Below are 10,835 nucleotides of genomic sequence, written 5' to 3' on the forward strand. Positions count from 1 at the left end.
CCTAGGACCATGCGTGTAATACTTTGCTTTGATAACTTGTAGATTTTTGCAATAAGTATATGAGTTCTTTATGACCAATGTTGAGTCCATGGATTATACGCACTCTCACCCTTCCACCTTTGCTAGCCTCTCTAATACGGCGCACCTTTCGCCGGTATCATACACCCACCATATACCTTCCTCAAAACAGCCACCATACCTACCTATTATGGCATTTCCATAGTCATTCCGAGATATATTGCCATGCAACTTTCCACCGTTCTGTTTATTATGACACACTCCATCATTGTCATGTAGTTGACATCGTATTTGTGGCAAAGTCACCGTTCATAATTCTTTCATATATGTCACTCATGAGACATTGCATATCCCGGTACACCGTTGGAGGCATTCATATAGAGTCATATTTTGTTCTAAGTATCGAGTTGTAATTGTTGAGTTGTAAGAGAAATAAAAGTGTGATGATCATCATTATTAGAGCATTGTCCCAGTGAGGAAAGGATGATGGAGACTATGATTCCCCCACAAGTCAGGATGAGACTCCGGACGAAAAAAAATAGGCCATAAAAAAGAGAAAAGGCCCAAATAAAAAAATGAAAAATGAGAGAAAAGGAGAGAAGGGACAATGCTACTATCCTTTTACCACACTTGTGCTTCAAAGTAGCACCATGATCTTCATAGTAGAGAGTCTCTCATGTTATCACTTTCATATACTAGTGGGAATTTTTCATTATAGAAATTGGCTTGTATATTCCAATGATGGGCTTCCTCAAATTGCCCTAGGTCTTCCTGAGCAAGCAAGTTGGATGCACACCCACTTAGTTTCTTTTTGATCTTTCATATACTTATAGCTATAGTGCATCTGTTGCATGGCAATCCCTACTCACTCACATTGATATCTATTAATGGGTATCTCCATAGTCCGTTGATACGCCTAGTTGATGTGAGACTATCTTCCCCTTTTTGTCTTATCCACAACCACCATTCTATTCCACCTATAGTGCTATGTCCATGGCTCACGCTCATGTATTGCGTGAAAATTGAAAAAGTTTTGAGAATGTCATAAGTATGAAACAATTACTTGGCTTGTCATCGGGGTTGTGCATGATTCAAATATTTTGTGTGGTGAAGATGGAGCATAGCCAGACTATATGATTTTGTAGGGATAACTTTATTTAGCCATGTTATTTTGAGAAGACATAATTGCTTAGTTAGTATGCTTGAAGTATTATTATTTTTATGTCAATATGAACTTTTGTCTTGAATCTTTCGGATCTGAATATTCATACCAAAATTAATAAGAATTACATTAAAATTATGCCAAGTAGCACTCCGCATCAAAAATTATGTTTTTATCATTTACCTACTCGAGGACAAGCAGGAATTAAGCTTGGGGATGCTTGATACGTCTCCAACGTATCTATAATTTTTGATTGCTCCATGCCATATTATCTACTGTTTTGGACATTATTGGGCTTTATTATCCACTTTTATATTATTTTTGGTACTACCCTATTAACCGGAGGCCCAGCCCAGAATTGTTGTTTTTTGCCTGTTTTAGGGTTTCGAAGAAAAGGAATATCAAACGGAGTCCAAACGGAATGAAACCTTCGGGAACGTGATTTTCTCAAAGAATAAGACCCAGGAGACTTGGACCCTACATCAAGGCACAAGACAGGAGGCCACGAGGTAGGGGGCGGGCCTGCCTACCCCAGGCGCGCCCTCCACCCTCGTGGGCCCCCTGATGCTCCACCAATGTACTCCTTCCTCCTATATATATCCACGTACCCCCAAATGATCAGAGACGGAGCCAAAAACCCTAATTCCACTGCCGTAACTTTCTGTATCCACGAGATCCCATCTTGGGGCCTGTTCCGGAGCTCCGTCGGAGGGGGCATCGATCACGGAGGGCTTCTACATCATCACCATAGCCCCTCCGATGAAGTGTGAGTAGTTTTCCTCAGACCTACGGATCCATAGTTAGTAGCTAGATGGCTTCTTCTGTCCTTTTGGATCTCAATACAATGATCTCCCCCTCTCTTTTGGAGAACTATTTGATGTAATCTTCTTTTTGCGGTGTGTTTGTTGAGACCGATGAATAATGGGTTTATGATCAAGTCTATCTATGAACAATATTTTAATCTTCTCTGAATTCTTTTATGTATGATTGGTTATCTTTGCAAATCTCTTCGAATTATCAGTTTGGTTTGGCCAACTAGATTCATCTTTCTTGCAATGGGATAAGTGCTTAGCTTTGGGTTCAATCTTGTGGTGTCCTTTCCCAGTGACAGTAGGGGCAGCAAGGCACGTATTGTATTGTTGCCATCGAGGATAACAAGATGGGATTTTCTTCATATTGCATGAGTCTATCCCTATACATCATGTCATCTTGCTTAAGGCGTTACTCTGTTTTTAACTTAATACTCTAGATGCATGCTGGATAGCGGTCGATGAGTGGAGTAATAGTAGTAGATGCAGGCAGGAGTCGGTCTACTTGTCTCGGACGTGATGCCTATATACATGATCATGCCTAGATATTCTCATAACTATGCTCAATTCTGTCAATTGCTCAACAGTAATTTGTTCACCCACCGTAGAATACTTATGCTCTCGAGAGAAGCCACTAGTGAAACCTATGGCCCCGGGTCTATCTTTATCATATTGATCTCCTACTAGTTAGTTATTTCCTTTGTTATTTACTTTGCCTTTATTTTAATTTGCATCTTTATCACAAAAATACCAAAAATATTATCTTTATCATATCTATCAGATCTCACTCTCGTAAGTGGCCTTATAGGGATTGACAGCCCCTATTTGCGTTGGTTGCGATGATTTATTTGTTTTGTGTAGGTACGAGGGACTCGCGCGTAGCCTCCTACTGGATTGATACCTTGGTTCTCAAAAACTAAGGGAAATACTTACGCTAGTTTGCTGCATCATCCCTTCCTCTTCGGGGAAAACCAACGCGGTGCTCAAGAGGTAGCACGGTATACTTTCATTGTCAACATAACAACCAAGACATGGCGATATCTTCCATGCTACACACATTATAGGCGGTTCCCAAACAGAATGGTAAAGTTTATACTCCCCCTTCTGAAGGAAATATGCCCTAGAGGCAATAATAAAGTTATTATTTATTTCCTTATTTCATGATAAATGTTTATTATTCATGCTAGAATTGTATTAACCGGAAACATAATACATGTGTGAATACATAGACAAACAGTATGTCACTAGTATGCATCTACTTGACTGGCTCATTGATCAAAGATGGTTATGTTTCCTAACCATAGACATGAGTTGTTATTTGATTAACGGGATCACATCATTAGGAGAATGATGTGATTGACATGGCCCATTCCATTAGCTTAGCACCCGATCGTTTAGTATGTTGCTATTGCTTTCTTCATGACTTATACATATTCCTATGACTACGAGATTATGCAACTCCCATTTGCCGGAGGAACACTTTGTGTGCTACCAAACGTCACAACATAACTGGGTGATTATAAAGGTGCTCTACAGGTGTCTCCAAAGGTACATGTTGGGTTGGCGTATTTCGAGATTAGGATTTGTGTCGGTGTCAAAACCGGCGGATCTCGGGTAGGGGGTCCCGAACTGTGCGTCTAGGCCGGATGGTAACAGGAGGCAGGGAACACTTTGTTTTACCAGGTTCGGGCCCTCTCGATGGAGGTAATACCCTACTCCTGCTTGATTAATATTGATGATATGGGTAGTACAAGAGTAGATCTACCACGAGATCAAGGAGGCTAAACCCTAGAAGCTAGCCTACGGTATGATTGTTGTATATGAAGTTGTATCTCTATCGACTAGCCTGGCCCTGGTTTATATAATGCACCAGAGGCCTAGGTTAACAAGAGTCCTAGCCGAATACGCCGGTGGGGAGAAGTCCTTGTCTTGATCGCCAAGTCTTGTGGAATCTTCCTTGTATGCGGTAGCCGTCCGAACTGGCCCATGAGTATACGGCCACGGGGGTCCTCGGCCCAATCTAATAGATCGGGAGACGACGTGGTGAGTACCCCTTAGTCCAGGACACCGTCAGTAGCCCCCTGAACCGGTCTTCAAGTTAGGGATGCTCCTCGATTCTTCCGAACTGTTCTTCATCTTCGGTTGCCGGTCTTGAAAAGTGGTTCAACAAATCTTCTTTATCTTTGATCTTGAGGACTGCCGAAATGCATTCGACGAGTTTACACGTCGGGTATCCGAGGAGCCCCTTTAAGTTTCCAGCCTTTATCAATGCCTTGTTTATTTTTATGCCACACCTCGGGTTTGAAGTTGTTCCTGGGAGGCAGGGTCCTCTTGCGTCCGAGCTCCAACGTCGGACTGCATTCGAGGTATCTTTTGCAGCCGAGCACCAACGCCGAACTGCTTCCCAGCTCTAGCGCCGGAATGTATCCGAGCTCCAACGCCGGACTGTATATCCGAGCTCCAACACCAAAATATATCCGAGCTCCAATGCCGGACTATATCCGAGGTGTCATATCACCTTGGTTCAAAAAAGTTGAAGGAGTTCAGCCGAGCTTAATGCCGGAAATGCCCTCTATGGAGCCAGCCACTAGCGCCCGAGCTTTATGCCGGACTGCTTCCAAGGTGTTGCACCACCCCGACCGTGGGCCGATTTTTCGTCAATATTTTTTATTGGTGCAATTTATTCTCTGCCGAGATATATAGCCTGTAGCCCTCAAGGTGTGTATCGGTCTAAAACCCGAGATGCACATGAAGGATGACATAAGACCGCTGATCCCAGTAGCCGCTGAGACTCAGGTTGATTTGCAAAATCGGCCTGAGGATCAAGTCCTAGCTCGGCAGAATACTTTGGGACACAAAAGCGGCGTGCTCAGTCCTCAAGACTCAGGTTGGGTGCGGTCGACCAACCTGAGGATCAAAATCTCCTCGGAAACTATATTGCACATAAAATTTTCTGCATTGGACAAGCAATGCAGTAGCCCCCAAGACACTGGTCGGGTGGCAACAGTAGATCAGGGCATCGATGTGCCCCTTTAACATTTGTAAATAATAAGCCCGAAGCCCAGTAGCCCCCGAGCCTTAATGCGGGCACGGGTGGCCGAATTAACGATCAATATCCATAGTAAAATCACAAATTATGTGTAATGACTCTATGTATCCAAGTACTTTACGTCATTAATGCTCGGATACGCATTGTAAAAAACTTTGTTGACCGACCATCGGCTTCCACCTCCTTGGCCTGTAGCCGAGGAGTGTTTGTCCTACTTTATAAAGCCTTTATGAGGGTAAAGATTTACGACAAACAAGGCAATCTAGCCACACGGTTTTATAAACAAAGGTACGCAGAGAGATATGCTATATTACTGTTTAACAGAAGAAATGTATTCCAAAGAAAATAGTCCTGCTATCGGTTCCTTTCTTTGGGTTGTCATGCTAAGCATGATCATGAAACCTCAGCTCGAATGTAAGAGCAAAATATTGAGGATTTAGTTTGGGAGGCCAGTTAATAGCCCCCGGTAGTGTTCGGCGACAGTCGAGGTCGCCGTAAACACTTCAGCCAATGTTATGAATGGCCCGTCATAGTCATCGGATCGCTAACCAGTTTACGCTTATTGTGACAGTCAGTTTTCGGCTTTCTCCACTAAGGTGCTTAACCATGTGAGCTGGAAGCACAATCGTAGTGGTTCTCCCTTTGCACGCCTAGCCGAACAAAACGGAACGTTGGAAGCAAGTGCAGGAGCCGGGCAACCCAACAATTGACCGAAGACACAATTCGAAACCGATGCATATATAGCAATATGTGAGAATGTTTTTGCCGAATCCCTAAAGGTGTCCGGCGTTGCACTGCGAGACTAATGCTGGAAAAGCACAAATAGTTTAAAAGTGCCAAAAAGCTTGGAAAACCAAGAAACATCAGTAAAAACATGACGTCCGAACAAGATCAAGTGTTCGGTGCCAATTCGAAAATTGGTCTTAGAAAAAGGAAGTGCTTCTGTCGTCCTTTAACATGACACATCCTATCTCAAGACTTTGAGCGGGTCAGCCTACGGCTTCAACCTCCTATCCCGAGGGCGGAGTACTTCTCATTAGGCCAGTTTAGCAAACTAAACTCTAGCGGCTTTGAGAGAGAAATTAGGCTCCCCGGCTAGTGACCGCACACTCGCGTCGAAAAAGGAGTGATAAATAATAATAAACTTTGCAACGACTAAGAATAAGAACACTTATTATAAAACGGCTCAAATAAACTTAAGAGCCCCCAAGTGACTTGGGTAGAAGAATGATTGCATGTACCGAAATACTTATATCATATCTATATTCAACCAAACTTTAAACGCGTCTTAACCGACCGTCAGCTTCTCCCTCTTCGGTCAAGGACCGAAAAGTGTTATGTACTCCATCGGTCGAGAATATCGACGGTGTTTCCAATAACCAGGCAATCAGGCCATAAGGCTGTAACAGACAAAGCGCGCTCAGGGAACTTATGCTATATTACCGTGAAGTGTAAGAAGCATCTTCGAAGAAAATAGTACCCCCACCGATACCTTTCTTCGGTGCTTATTGTTATTATGAGACTTGTGCAATAGATTTTTTGTACTCATGAGTTCCGATGTGTGCCGACCATCATTGAATAACTATAAGAGCGCTAGCTTTCGGCTTCACCCAGTCTGAGGTCCGGCTCGGGTGACCCGATCATGACAATCGCAGAGGTGCTCCCTTTACTCCCTAGCCGAACAATCGGGAACGTAGGGGTAAACACAGGAGCGAGGCAACCCAGCTTGCAAATCGCTTAAGTCAATGTGGTGCATATGGTGGCGTAATACACGAACAAGGAACGAAGCCGTACAAGTATAATCATATGCAACAGGAGAAACTTCACAAAGGAAGCCCCCAAGTAAACGGGGTATTTGAATTTGTGTGTCACAAACAAAGTTTGGACAAGAAAAATTTTTACAAGCAACTTTTTTCCAAAAAAGTATAATGCTTGGTCGAACCGAACACAAGTTAGAAATTAAAACTTTGAGCATGAAAGCGACTTAGCTGGTTAATGTGTTCGGTATTGATGATGCGGTCCGAGCTTGATGCGGGGCAAGGTTCCATCCCCCAAGCTGGTCCTGAGGTGGCGAAGCGGAGAGCTCGACACGCCGAAGTGGTGACATAGCACGGTCAATGCAGACCGGCAGAGTGACGCCAAAGTCCCCGGATCATTTTCCTGTGCATGAAAAATAGTGCAAACCGGAGATAATAGTAATAATGATAATTTAAAAAAATCATTGCATAATAAATAATTTATGCAAAGTGAGTAATAAAAGAAATATGGCCTGGTGCCGAAGTCAATGTCGATGCAGGGCGTCGGCGTGATGCGGTAAAGGCGTGGCAAAGCCTGAATTCGCAGGTCGGTCCGAGCTCCAGATGCGGCGTTCGCCGGACTATGTACGGAAATTGACCGAACCACCATGCGACTAGCGTGAATGCGGCTACCATTTGATAGACCTGTGTATATATGATGGGCAAACCAGAGTAATAATTCCTTAAGAAAAATGAACCCAAACAAGCAAAAAATATTAGGGATTGATAGCACCTGGTTTATTTGTTGTAGCAATCCGAAGAAAGGTGATTCCCAAAATTGGGACTCGATCCGCACACCCATTGCCTGATGGGCGATAAAACGACGGCATGGCAATGCTGATAAAGGTTGGCTCGCCGAGGCAAAGCCCTCGGCCCAGCTAACGTGACGGAGCTGGTCAGCTAGTGACGCCGGAGTGTCCGGAGTAGGTTGATGAAGAGATGGTGAAGCCCCCGGTCCAGCCGAGATGTCGAAGCCCCGATGTCAGCCGATGAGTCGAAGTAGGTCGGCGTGATGGACACCAGCTTGAAGAAGCGATAGTGCGGCCTTGTCGATGCAGGTCGTGACGTGGTCGATGCCGGCTTGATGAAGCAATCGTGCGGCGATGCCGGTATGCCCGCTCCGTGTAATCGTGGGGCGGCAATGTTGGTGATGATTTATCCTTCGCGATGCCGGACTTTTGTTCGGCTTGCCGAGATGATGATCCGAAGAAGTTGAGCTCGGCTCAACAAAGTGACGACGTGTCTAGCGCAGGTCGGCAGCCGTGGAGTAATATTGCCGGACTGGTTTGACACCAGCATGATGTTGAAGATCATGTTCAAAAGATCTTAAAGTTAGTGGGATGTGTTCGTAAACAAAACACAATACCCCATACAAAACTTCCTTCAAAAGGGATGTTTGAAATCCCGTTCATAGAAAAGATGAAATCGGGTCGAATTCGTTTTCGCGTAGAAAACAGACCGAAAAGTGATGCACTAATCGGAAGGTTCCCGGAGTTTGAACGGTCGGATCGAGCTGAAATTTTGAGAGGTGGTAGATACAGGAATTACGTAGCCGATCAACGGTTGGATCTTCCAAAGGACGTCCGAGCTAGAAGCTGGACACCACGACCTAAACACATCCAAATTCCCGTCCATATTTGACAGGGCTCCGGTATATCGTGGATTGCCAGAGATTCCTCCATCGGAACTCAACGAAATTATCCAGGGTTGTTGTAGACTCAATTCCGCACAATTCCACCAAAGAGATCGTCAAAGCGATACTCGAGGAGGTGGTGGCAGCAGATACGAGTTCGCTGTCCAGAAAAACAGCACGGTCGCTTGAGGGCAATGTTGACGTTGAGCCCCCGAGCTCCATAGATGATTCCTCCGTCATCTTGATATAGATCGAAGTTGATGTTTGATGAAGGCCCTCGTCCGGACATGGTGATCCAAACACGGGGCGCAATTCTTGGTCGAACCAAGGTGACCAGTCGAGCTGGTGACGAAGATACCGAAGTCGCAGTTGATCTGCAGGCGAGCCATCGATCCTTTTGTCGATCACACAACGAAACTCTCAATGAAAGCACCAATGTCAGTGTCAAAACCGGCGGATCTCGGGTAGGGGGTCCCGAACTGTGCGTCTAGGCCGGATGGTAACAGGAGGCAGGGAACACTTTATTTTTACTCAGGTTCGGGCCCTCTCGATGGAGGTAATACCCTACTCCTGCTTGATTAATATTGATGATATGGGTAGTACAAGAGTAGATCTACCACGAGATCAAGCAGGCTAAACCCTAGAAGCTAGCCTACGGTATGATTGTTGTATATGAAGTTGTATCTCTATCGACTAGCCTGACCCTGGTTTATATAATGCACCAGAGGCCTAGGTTAACAAGAGTCCTAGCCGAATACGCCGGTGGGGAGAAGTCCTTGTCTTGATCGCCAAGTCTTGTGGAATCTTCCTTGTATGCGGTAGCCGTCCGAACTGGCCCATGAGTATACGGCCACGGGGGTCCTCGGCCCAATCTAATAGATCGGGAGACGACATGGTGAGTACCCCTTAGTCCAGGACACCGTCAATTTGTCACTCCGATTGTCGGAGAGGTATCTCTGGGCCCTCTCGGTAATGCACATCACTTAAGCCTTGCAAGCAATGCAACTAATGAGTTAGTTGCGAGATGATGTATTACGAAACGAGTAAAGAGACTTGCCAGTAACGAGATTGAACTAGGTATTGAGATACCGACGATCGAATCTCGGGCAAGTAACATACCGATGACAAAGGGAACAAAGTATGTTGTTATGCGGTCTGACCGATAAAGATCTTCGTAGAATATGTGGGAGCCAATATGAGCATCCAGGTTCCGCTATTGGTTATTGACCGGAGACATGTCTCGTTCATGTCTACATTGTTTTCGAAACCGTAGGGTCCGCATGCTTAACGTTACGATGACAGTTTCATTATGAGTTTATATATTTTGATGTACCGAAGTTTGTTCAGAGTCCCGGATGTGATCACGGACATGACGAGGAGTCTCGAAATGGTCGAGACATAAAGATTGATATATTGGACGGCTATATTCGGACACCGGAAGTGTTCCAGGTGATTTCGGAGAAAACCGAAGTGCCGGAGGGTTCCCGGAACCCCCCCGGAGAAGTAATGGGCCTTATGGGCCCTAGTGGAGAGAGAGAGAGAGGGGCGGCCAGGGTGGGCTGTGCGCCCCCTCCCCCTCTGGTCCGAATTGGACTAGGAGAGGGGGGGCGGCGCCCCCCTTTCCTTCTCCCTCTCCCCCTTCCTTTCCCCTCCTAGTAGGAGTAGGAAAGAGGGGAGTCCTACTCCTACTAGGAGGAGGACTCCTCCTCCTAGGCGCGCCCTAGGGCCGGCCGGCCTCCCCCCCTTGCTCCTTTATATACGGGGGCAGGGGGCACCTATAGACACACAAGTTGATCTTCATGATCGTTCTCTTAGCCATGTGCGGTGCCCCCCTCCATCATAATCCTCGATAATATTGTAGTGCTGCTTAGGTGAAGCCCTGCGACGGTAGAACATCAAGATCGTCACCACGCCGTCGTGCTGACGGAACTCTTCCCCGACACTTTGCTGGATCGGAGTCCGGGGATCGTCATCGAGCTGAACGTGTTCAAGAACTCGGAGGTGTCGTAGTTTCGGTGCTTGATCGGTCGGGCCGTGAAGACGTACGACTACATCAACCGCATTGTCATAACACTTCCACTTTCGGTCTACGAGGGTACGTAGACAACACTCTCCCCTCTCGTTGCTATGCATCACCATGATCTCCCCAACGGTGGCATCCGAGCCCAGGTTTTATGCGTAGATGTCATATGCACGAGTAGAACACAAGTGAGTTGTGGGCGATATAAGTCATACTGCTTACCAGCATGTCATACTTTGGTTCAGCGGTATTGTTGGATGAAGCGGCCCGGACCGACATTACGCGTACGCTTACGCAAGACTGGTTCTACTGACGTGCTTTGCACACAGGTGGCTGGCGGGTGTCAGT

This window comes from Triticum urartu, chromosome 3, assembly GCF_003073215.2.
Source record: "Triticum urartu cultivar G1812 chromosome 3, Tu2.1, whole genome shotgun sequence".
Taxonomy (NCBI): domain Eukaryota; kingdom Viridiplantae; phylum Streptophyta; class Magnoliopsida; order Poales; family Poaceae; genus Triticum; species Triticum urartu.